Below are 12,026 nucleotides of genomic sequence, written 5' to 3' on the forward strand. Positions count from 1 at the left end.
GTTGACTGACAGAGACCGCTGACAGCTGAAGAGGCTTGTGTTGTGTAACAGGCAAACATATATCCAGACCATCACACAGGAGCTCGAAACTGCATCAGGATCAACTGCAAGTGCTATGACAGTTAGGCGAGAGATGAAAAAAACTTGGATATTATGGTCGAGCCGTTGTTCAAGAGCCACACATCACGCCGGTAAATGCTAAACGACGCCTCGCTTGGGGTAACAGGTGGAAACAGTAGTAAAACGTTGTGTGAAGTGACGAATCACGGTATACAATGTGGTGATCCGATGGCAGGGTGTGGGTATGGCAAATACCCGCGAACGTCATCTGCCAGCTTGTGTAGTGGCAACAGTAAAATTCGGAGGCGGAGGTGTTATTGTGTGGTCACGTTTTTCAGGGGAGGAGGGGGGGGGGGCGATTGCATCTTTCAAGACGATCGAGAACCCGTTCATAATGCACGGCCTGTGGCGGAGTGGTTAGAGGATAATAACATCCCGGTAACTGGCTTGCACAGAGTCCTGACGTGAATCCTATAGAACACCTTTGGGATGTTTCGGAACGCCGACTTCGTGCCAGGCCATACCGACCGAGATCGGTACCTCTCCTCAGTCAGCACTCGGTAATTATGGACTGCCATTCCTCAAGGAAACATCCAGCGCCTGACTGAATATATGCCTGCGAGAGAGGAAGCTGTAATCAAGGCTATGGGTTGGCCAACACTGTAGTGAATTCCAGAATTACCGATGGAGGGCACCACAAACCATTTTCTACCAAGTGTGCGGATACTTTTCATCACATACTGTATTTAGAATGTGGAACTGTCCAGCCGATTGATGCCATCGTGCAGAGGAAGAACAACTGCATGTTGGCATTGACATTGAAACTTCCCCTTTGATGAATTATACAGGACTGTCCTTAAACTGACACACAATATTTTGACTTTCAAAATTCCCTACAAAAGAATGGCCCTGACTAACATTAAACTATACCCTTCACAAATCACTTACCTCACAAAAATCTTCGCTGCTCAAGCTACTGCAATACAGCGAGCGCCACTACTGCCAGCTAAATAAAAGATTCAAACTATGGAAGGCACTAACTACTGATAGGGATAGTTAGCAAATGAAAGATATTAATAGAGAACAAACAATGTATTTACCTTGATATCATCATATATAAATATAGCAGTTCATGACAAATTTCAAAACTCCGCCATCTCTCTCCCCACATCCACCACTGCTGGCGGCTCACCTCCAACTGCGCAACGCTACGCGCTGTTCACAGCCAGCTGCCTAACACTACAATGGCGAGTATTACAACAATGCAAAGCAGCCACAGACTCCACACAGCACAGCCAGTGATTTTCATACAGAGGTGGCGCTACCATAAAAAAACCTAAACAGCCTACTTACATAGAGAAAACATAAACAGCCTACTTACATAGCCCCCATGCTCCCCACAAAAAATTTTACAAATTTTTTTTTTTTGGGCAGTGGCCAATAATGATTTGATAAAATTTTTCATAATTACAATAACAAAGATATCAAATGCACACACTTACTGATACAATGTTGGTCAAAAGCTAAAATTTTCTCGCAGTCTATAAAGACAGTCCTGATTCATCACAGTAAAATTATAGTGTTTTTCTTTTTTTTTTTTTTTTTCAAAGTCTGAACAGTAAAAGAAAATGCACGCGGAAGTAGTGGATTTCCATGCAGTCTTGAAGAAGTAGTGTTGTTCTTCCAACGGAAAGACAGTGCTGACTCTCGACGTGCAGACAGGTAATGGACCACAACAGAGGAAACCCACAGCAGAGTCATTCGACGTTTTGATGAATATTGGTAGGTAGGTCATCACAGAGCAGACCCACTGGAGTCCTGGTAGAGATTGTGGTATTGGTGGGCCACCAGAGGTGCAGACCCACTGTAGTCCTTGTAGAGATAATGGTATTGGTGGGTCATCAAAGATGCAGACCCACTGTAGTCCTTGTAGAAATAATGGTAATGGTGGGCCATCAAAGATGCAGACCCACTGTAGTCCTTGTAGAGATGGCCAGCAGCCATCTGTTGTGACTGTGCAGGTGCACAATCACCATTGAAGAGTCTTGCGGAGAATATAGCAAGTCCATAAACCACCACTTGTGCACTCACAAAGTTTTTGGAATTGTCCTTAGAACCAGCAATGCTGTTATCCAGTCCCTTGCTGAATTATTAACACACGTGCAAACACTAACAGTCCCTACTTCTCACATATTGTCCATATACTATGACCAACAGAAACGTGTGCAGTGAAATGTAATTAACAAGTTAATAATATCATGAACTGGTGACAATTACAATTTTATAACATAAGAATACAATAACAAAGGTACAAAACACATCATTAAAAACATAATAATACAGATAACGTTTGTAGTAATAGGGGCTTTACAAAAGAATAGAAATAAACATATACATCAGTGTTACAGGAATTATGACATAAGTAAATACATAAAAGATCAGAATAACTTTTGAAACATCAACTTTACACATGAGCATTAAAACAAAACAGAATTAATAATGTCTAACATCTTTACAAAGTAAATAACATATCATTAACGCAAATTATATTTGAGGATAACAGTATTCCTCATCATAGTTCATGTAGCTGAGTATGAGAAAAATTCTACAACAAAAGTCTGATGAGGTAAACATATAAAGACAGGAAGAACATATATACACAAGGGTACCCAAACACATAGTGGGATAACACAAAAGGAAAGGACAGGGTTTGTTTCATTGCAGTATTTTGCAAACAAAACTTTCTTTGCTTCTTGGAGATCTCCCTTCATTCATCATTATTCCCAAAAGTCCTATCTAAGCCTGCCTTCTGTATTTCGTTCACATCCTCTGTCAAAAATAGTTTTTCTCTCTGCTTTCTGTATTCTGTTCACATCCTCTGTCAATAATAGTTTTTCTCCACTGTACAGTATCCTTTTTATTTTGCCAGACCATTTTCTGATAGCTTCTCAATGCATTTCTTATAAATTTATAATAGTTAGTTTCTTATATAGTCTCCTCTTAAGCTAACTTAAATCTACTGAGCTCAGATACTAAACTAAGGGACGAGGCAATGCAGCAGCACATAACAAATTAACACAAACAGCAATGCAAAAAAAAATGGAAAATTGCAAAGCAAGCTACAGTAAATATAAATTACCAAGCAATGCAACATTACAACTGATATGAGCCAATGTACAGTAGCAAGAAAAATAAGTCAGTAGTAAAATTAGCTTAACAGAGTAACACAATTTAAAATTCAGTAGCACTATGCCTGGCAAACAGCAGCAGCAAATATAAAAAATATAAAACTTATATCTATACATGACAAAGCTCAAGCAGAAAAATATTACAGTAAAAACAACAATGCAGATAAGGGAAATGTATATTCACATCTTAATATCTATGTAATTAAAGTGGTGCACCACAAGAAGTTATTCTACCAAAAAGTTACCAATTACTTGAAAAGAAAATTATGAATGCAGTTCCTGTGAAGGTAAACGTCATTTTGTGCTCCCTCATTTTTTTAAAAAAATTATTATTTACTCGATCTGTAGACAGAAAATATTTATATTAGTACATCTATAAAATTTTATTTTAACCAATGCTGCAGTGCAGCTAGAAACTAGATATCAAATGAAATAAGCAACTATGTACAAAGCAAAGCATAAGAACATCGTTTAATAGTCATGTGGCATTTCATAAGTAGTAAAAAAAATCTCTCATCTAGAAAGACAGTAGTCATAGTCAGGTGTGTAGACAAACTATTTCTTGTCATTTCATTAGGCATTTCAGTAAATATCAGAAATTACGATATGTTTCCAAGTAATCAGCGCGTCGGATTTGCGATGCTTTCTCTAAAGGAATGACAATGGCCAGGATAATGGCCTCCCTTTTTTTTTTCTGTGCTCTGAAAGGCACGTGCTAATGGCTTTTCCTCCAGGCGTCTGACACAGCTGGGTGCCCACAACGCATTACGTGCAGGTGGTCACTTAATTTTCTTACGGAAATATTTACGACAACAGTTTCCGCTACAGTGGCAGTCTCATATAAAAATATTTCACAGGTCAAGAATTAGCGTTGCAAATCTGTAGAAAGAAAATCCTATGAATATAATGTTGTCCAAAAAATTTTCGCCGGCATTGTGTTACATTCACACAGTTACACACATTTAATATATCTTAAAGTACGATTCTTGGTTTCCAACATCCTTTTTCACAAGTCAAGAGTCCCTACCCACTATTCATTACTCCTTACCTTATTACACATATACGTATCCATCGACACTCGTCAATATTTTGTCATTATAAATATGAAGCATAATCAAATAACTCATATAGCCTCAGCCTATTAATCGTAACACCTCAGTCAAATCTCAAAATCGTCGTAGCTTCCTCCAATAATTAAAAAAAATTCTCTGCTCATGTCAAAAGTGTCATCTGCCTCAAACGTACTTTAAAAATCATGAATCCATACCAAATACATCATTCAAAGCTCTCATAGTATCACAATGGTTCCAAAAAAAATATGAACAGTTCACACAGTACAGACAAAATACAATTTCGTAAGTGTGAAGTAATCCAACTCTGTAATTGCGTAAACATATGTCACTGATGTAATTAAAAAAGATAATCTCTCAGTTACATGATCAGATAGATGTGTAATTTGTGTGTTAGAGAAATATGGTACCGATGTGTAAAGTTGTATAAGCAAATAACATATTAGCTAGGGTTCCTTGTGGTTGCCACACACATGGTACACAAAGTAAGCGTGTACCCCCCTGAGGATTATTATAATTATACCCTCAGGTGTTACAGATTACAGCAATGGAATGAAATGTATCACGGAAAACTTTCTTTGTAATTCAAAAATCTTTAAAAATAAATGTTTTAAGTACAAAATTAATCACTCAAATACGTGTCCTGTAGCGCTAAATATGCGTCTTGCTGTAAGATAATCTCTGTGGAAGTGTCGTAGTTATCGTCCTCCGAAAGCTAAGTTCTGCAGAAGACAATGTGCTTACCTCATGATAAACGAAAGTGAAATGCTTTGCGTATAGATATCTTAGTTATTACGCTTATTGCCATGATGAAGAAAGTACTGTGCTGTAACGTATTGTTGTGCTACGGAAAAGGCAATCTCATTGTAGCTATACCACAAAAGTTACTACTAAAACATGTTTTACTTTGCAGAATAAAACAGAAAAACTGTGCAGAAATAAAACAGAAACACTACAAAAGCAACATTGTAAATTGTCACTCATTAGAAGCGTCGTGATAAAACCGTGTAATTGTCACTTAAACTAACCACTGTGTCGTCTGGTATCTCACAGAAAGTACATTAAACCCAGAATGTGTTTTCAAGTAAACCAAAATGTTGCATTAAAATCTCATTAGCAGTACTGGTAAATGTTCTAAGTATGTGAGCCTTATAGTCATTACGTAAACGTGCAACTAACAAGCAAGAATGTACAAATACAACACTGTGTCGTCTGTTCACTATAACAATGCATTCGTAATTTCTGTTTAAAAATGTTCCCTAGGTTCTAGACTGGATATTTAACTTCAAACATTGTTGTATGTTAACAGTTTCTTAAGTCTGACACAGCATACTAGTAATGTGAAGTGAAAAGTTATATGGCAAAGACAAAGTTAAAAAGCAGATTATCTTTCAATAAACGGTTTTACATGTGAAGTGTGGTGAAATCCTTTACTCTTCATAGTACTCAGAGTTTGAACTCGAATGCGATTGTCATGCGGTATACGTCGGTAAAGAATGCTAAAATTTTTCTCAAGGCTAGCGTCTTATGTTATTTTTCTCGGAGCCAGCGGGCGCACGCGGCTGCCCGCTGTGCGAGTCATTGTCTGTCTCTTTGTTGGCGAGCGCCGTTATTGGGATTTGGAGACCTAACTTCTACAAATTCACTCTGACGAGAAGGCCCTGCTCTGTTTGAATCCCGCCAGTTCTGATGCAATTCAGGTCTGTCGTTACGATCATATCGTCTGTCGTCATGTCGGTAGTTCCTGTAGTTTCTTTCTTGTCGGTTAAGTGGTGGAGAATTTCTCCCTGAATCGTAACTGCGCCCTGGACCGTTGCGTCTCAAGTTATTCTGTCTCCCGTAATAATAATTGTTTTGGTTCCCGTATTGTCTGTTTCTCTGATTGTCTCTGTGATAGTCATTACCGCGGAGAGGTGATCTTTTCCTGTAATTATTACTACTCTGCCAACGGTTGTCATACGGGTGGTGTCTGTTTTGGTCACGATTTGTGTTGTGAGAATAGCCTTGTCGCATCCAGTTATTATCGAGGAATTGTGACGGATGTGACCTGTAATTGTTGTGTTCCTGTTTCCGCATTCCGCGATTGTCAGTGTCAATATCCAATTCTTGTAACAGTCCCTGAAAAGCTTCAATGTCGTCTTTGCAACGTCCTGCCAAAATAATGTGTCGTAAATGTTCAGGCAATTTGATTAAGCAAATGCGGATAAGTTCTGAGGGACTGTATGGGTTTGACAGGTACTGATTCTTGTGCAACATGTCTTCAAAATATTTCATAAGACTGGAAAATTCAGATTGTTCGAAACGTTTCATCATTATGATGCTTTGTTTTACTCGGTCTTGTGTGGCCTGAGACCAATATGCTGAGAGGAAGGCATGGTAAAACTCTCCTTCACTGTGGCAATCGTGAATGACCGACTGCATTCTTACAGCTGGTTCATTCTCTAAGTAGCCACACATAAATTCTAATCTGTGCTCTAATGACCAGTTGGGAGGAAAACAATGAGAGAATTGATGGAGCCATGCTTGTGGATGAATGTCGTTGCCAGAATTCTTAAATGTTTTGAATTTACGTGTAGTAATGAACAGCTTATAGTCAAAATCATCATGTCGGCGAGTCGCATATTGGTCATTGTTAGGTCGTGTCGGCCGTTCCATCTCAAAATTCGGTGCACATTGCCAATTTCTTTCATAACTTCCGAAATGCCCTGTGTTATTATTTTGTGGCTGTTCCGTATTTCTATGTCCCTCTTCCCGTATTGGGGCGCGAGTGTCCTCTGAAATACGTAATTCTTGTACTAATTGTGCCAACTGATCTTGTACTTCCCGGATTTCTCTTTTGTACTGTGTATTGATTTGATTTTGATTTTGTTTGAATTTTCTTATTTGTTCATACTCTTCTGTGTCAGTGAAGGCTACGGGTCTTGTGTCATTCAGATCATCATCTACCTTTGTAGATAAGTTAGTGACCTGATCCGAAAGTTCGGCTACTTTCTCCGATAGTGTACTTATTTCCTCCATGTGTCTTTCTGAACCAATTTTCAGGGTATCTACTGTGTCCTTTAAGTTTTCCTGAGTTCTTGCAAGTTGCGTAACCGAATCGGTAGATGCAACTGAGTCAATTTTAGCCCACAAGGTCTCATGATTTTCATGAACAATGGTTTGCAGTTCTTTTATGGCTGCTTCGTGATTCTGTGATGCATTTTCATGCCGCGAAAAAATAGGTTGAAAATGCTCACAAATTTGTGTTTTTACGTCATTACAGACTTTTTGACATTTCGATTCAATGTTATGTAACTCAGTAGTTAAATCTTCGCGTGTTTGTTCAAGTGTGGTGTCTAACTTTTGAAGATTTTGTTCCATTGCGTCTAACTGTTGCTGTGTTTGTCTCTGGTGTTGTTCCATTGTGTCTAACTTTTTAAGATTTTGTTCCACTGTGTCTAACTTTTTAAGATTTTGTTCCACTGTGTCTAACTTTTTGAGATTTTGTTCCACTGTGTCTAACTGTTGCTGTGTTTGTCTCTGGTGTTGTTCCATTGTGTCTAACTTTTCAAGCTTTTGTGCCATTTGTTGCATTAATTGTAATAACAATGCACTGGTGTCTGAAACATGTTCCTCAGTGCTTTTCGGCAGTGAAGTTGCACCGGCAACATTCACATTTTGACAAGCGGAAAATGTGTCTTGACTCATTTGAGAAAACGGTGAGAACCCAAAACCTGAGTCTGCAGTATTTGCAATATTGTGTTCTGTCATTCCCAATTCCTGAGGCGAGCTGTTGCCGACCAATCGATCGATAACGCTTCCCTGTTCACTACCTGTTTCACTGTCAACACCATTGTTTGCCGCCCGCTCCATTTCCCTATGCGCAATTACCAAATTACTACTTTGAACATTAGTTAATTCATTACTCTGCGGCGCTAACACACTGCTTTCGTCTTCACTGTCATTTCTCAGTTTACTTTGGAGCCTAGTATTACGTTTTTCACACGCCATTATTGTCGCAGTATTTCACACGACAACACAGAAAAACACAATTTGAAGATCATAAATAAGAGAACACATTAACATAGCACTGAAAATAATATCTAGTTAATTGCAGCTGCGAAATACTTGGTGCAAATCTACATGCATACCACAACTGTTTTACTGTACAACAATGAAAGTCTGCAACTACAAAGGAAATTCTCTCTATAATTACGCGCTAGCAATAAACAAAAGCTACACTAAATACACAAACTACAAGAAAAAAATCAGAAGATTCCAGTGAGGTATCCTTGGCTAAGGGTCGACATATGAAACTTCCCCTTTGATGAATTATACAGGACTGTCCTTAAACTGACACACAATATTTTGTTAGCGCAACGCAATCTGGCTTTCAAAATTCCCTACAAAAGAATGGCCCTGACTAACATTAAACTATACCCTTCACAAATCACTTACCTCTCAAAAATCTTCGCTGCTCAAGCTACTGCAATACAGCGAGCGCCACTACTGCCAGCTAAATAAAAGATTCAAACTACGGAAGGCACTAACTACTGATAGGGATAGTTAGCAAATGAAAGATATTAATAGAGAACAAACAATGTATTTACCTTGATATCATCATATATAAATATAGCAGTTCATGACAAATTTCAAAACTCCGCCATCTCTCCCCCCACATCCACCACTGCTGGCGGCTCACCTCTAACTGCGCAACGCTACGCGCTGTTCACAGCCAGCTGCCTAACACTACAATGGCGAGTATTACAACAATGCAAAGCAGCCACAGACTGCACACAGCACAGCCAGTGATTATCATACAGAGGTGGCGTTACCATAAAAAAACCTAAACAGCCTACTTACATAGAGAAAACATAAACAGCCTACTTACAACATGATCCTCAAGGACTAGCCGGCTGGAGTGGCCGAGCGGTTCTAGGCGCTACAGTATGCAACCGCGCGACCGCTACGGTCGCAGGTTCGAATCCTGCCTCGGGTTTGGATGTGTGGAATGTCCTTAGGTCAGTTAGGTTTGAGTAGTTCTAAGTTCTAGGGGACTTATGACCTCAGCAGTTGAGTCCCATACTGCTCAGAGCCATTTGAACAATTTTTCCTAAAGGACAGATGCATGTTTATGTTGATCCACTGTGCCTTTCAGAATGATAAGATCATCAAGGAATGCCGTCTGTTCTGGACCCCTCCGACGATTTTTGCAGGGTGCTTTAGACGTTTCACGCTGTACACGCCAACGTCAGTCTCTTCAATGGAGTATAAAACGTGGTTTGTCTGTAAAGGCTTCCTGTCGCTATTCAGTGGACGCCCAGCTGAGGTATTAGAGTAAAAATTTCAGCCTTCCGCCTGTAACAGCAGTCAGCATGCATGTATGAAATAAGTTTCTCCTGCAGAGGGTCACAGGCAGCTATCACGTCTATTCGGCCGCACACATCTTCACAGCCCGTGGTTCACCAAACCTGCCCCACAGCCGTTTTTATGTAGCCCCACTATTCCATGTACGGTATTCTTAAACTATGGCGGCGCGCGATGATCTTACCAACTTAGATGGTTCGGAACTGCTTCTGCCCTTAGGCCGAAAGCCAGTGATAATTCCCCTTAGGACATCGGAAGAATCGCTCCATTTCCACATTACAACAATGACTGGACTGTTTCCCACATTATCACCCACCCCCTGCCACGTTTTATATACCTGCCCCTGCTAGAGGTGCCAACTACCGTAAGTGAGTGGTTACTGCACGTTGACTGACTTCGAATGTTACATTAGTGTGAATGGAACGTGTGGGTCTAAAAGTACAGGCGTGTTTCTGTTTCCTGTACGCCACAGTAACTCCTTCTAAACAGATGCACACGTTGCTATTTCAGAAATTCGACATACTTTTTAGCAAGGGAAAGTGCCGCCATAAGGTAATTTCTCAAGTTTTGAGAGCAGCAGTAGTTGACAGCTTGCAAGGAAATCATTGAAAATACTTTCACAATTTTAAATATGGCTGACAGCAGCAACCAAAGATAAATGATCAGTGAAAACGTATGCAGCCAGCCCATTGCATAAGTTTCCTGTGAAAATGTTGACCACATTTCAGTACCACTAAGGGTATCTTTTTCAGAAGTAATCTTACGTAATTTACATAATGTTAAAACTGTAAACATTCTTGATGAGCTAAAAAGTTCATGTCAGACAGCGGAGAATAAGAAATTAAGTACTCTATTGAAGCAGTAAGGCAACGGCCTTGCCGCAGTGGATACACCGGTTCCCGTCAGATCACCGAAGTCAAGCGCTGTCGGGCGTGGCCGGATCTTGGATGGGTGACCATCCGGGCTGCCACGCGCTGTTGCCATTTTTCGGGGTGCACTCAGCCTCGTGATGCCAATTGAGGAGCCACTCGACCGAATAGTAGCGGCACCGGTCAAAGAAAACCATCGTAACGACTGGGAGAGCTGTGTGCTGACCACACGCCCCTCCTATCCGCATCCTCAGGATGACACGGCGGTCGGATGGTCCCGATGGGCCACTTGTGGCCTAAACGCGGAGTGCTTTTTTGAAACAGCAAAAATTGCTAAACGGATACAGCTAGTTAAAGGAGCAAATACTGGACTCTCTGCTCGTTTTACAAGCTGTACCTGTCTAGCATTTTTTTCTGTTTCGTTGGAGGACTTCATTCCTTATTTTCTGCTGTTTGAGATTGGCTTCTTAGCTCATAAGATATGTTTACAATTTTGACGTCATGGAATTTAAGTGACTTTCCTTCTGAAGGAGATACCCTTAATGATACTGAGACATGGTCAAGCTTTTTACAATAAACTTGTACAGCCGGCTGACTGTATACTTCATTAATTAAAAAAATAAAAATTCTACGTAATATGATGTCAGCAGCGAGAGAAGCTACATTCGTCTCCAGGGTAGAACCATAATTTTTACTTTACTATCGTTACTCATGAGTTTCTGCTTGGAAGAAGTGTCGACTGGGAGAGGATAACTAAACTATGTAACGAGTTTTCAGCGACGTAACGAATATTTAAGTTGATGCTACCTGGCGTTGCACGCTGAAACTCCCGGAGTTGATAAAGCGAACGCGAGACTGCGTCCGTCCGCGCACGTGTTTTCGTCACACGTAACATTCGCGAATTAAGGCCACTTCTTTTAGCAGATCGCCCGCGCCCTTCAGCAGTTTCTAAAGGTGCTCTCATGAGCGCGCTGCGGCGCCGTTCTCGTCTGGCGTAATTCAGTACGGGACTTCACAAACGCGCGCGTCCCCGCTCCGTGCCAGCAGCGGTCCATTCACCGTCGCCGGCCGCGGCGGCGCCTGTTGACTAAATTCCGGCGCCGCCGCCGGGCCTCGCCAAAAAAAACCGCAGTAACTCATTTATGCCGGCGTCCAGTCCATATTTCTCCCCGGGGGCCACCTCCGTCTGCGGGAGTCCTCAGGCGGGCCGCCGTCCGGCAAAAATTCCTCATCTGGTCGCCTTTTGACGAAGCCGTTAAGCTGTCTGTGATGTATGGACTCGTCTTCGCGGTGAAAACACTACGGATAGTCATTTTTCGGTGCCATCCGCCAAGAGCGAATAAATAAAAAACTAGCGTGTCTGGTGGAACGAGACATCAACAGGACACGCTATATCGGCGAAAACTGAACCGCTTTATACACTCTTATCACAACGCACTCGTTATTCACAGAGAAAATAAGGGTGATTACATATAAGCAATCATGTAGGAAAA

At 40.8% G+C, this 12,026-nt stretch overlaps 1 pseudogene; it reads left to right on the forward strand.

Moving 5' to 3' along the window:
• The first annotated feature begins 10,529 nt into the window (after nt 1-10,529).
• LOC126413538 (5S ribosomal RNA) lies at nt 10,530-10,647 on the forward strand (annotated as a pseudogene).
• Nucleotides 10,648-12,026: the final 1,379 nt, after the last annotated feature.

The sequence above is a fragment of the Schistocerca serialis genome, chromosome 7, assembly GCF_023864345.2.
Source record: "Schistocerca serialis cubense isolate TAMUIC-IGC-003099 chromosome 7, iqSchSeri2.2, whole genome shotgun sequence".
Taxonomy (NCBI): domain Eukaryota; kingdom Metazoa; phylum Arthropoda; class Insecta; order Orthoptera; family Acrididae; genus Schistocerca; species Schistocerca serialis.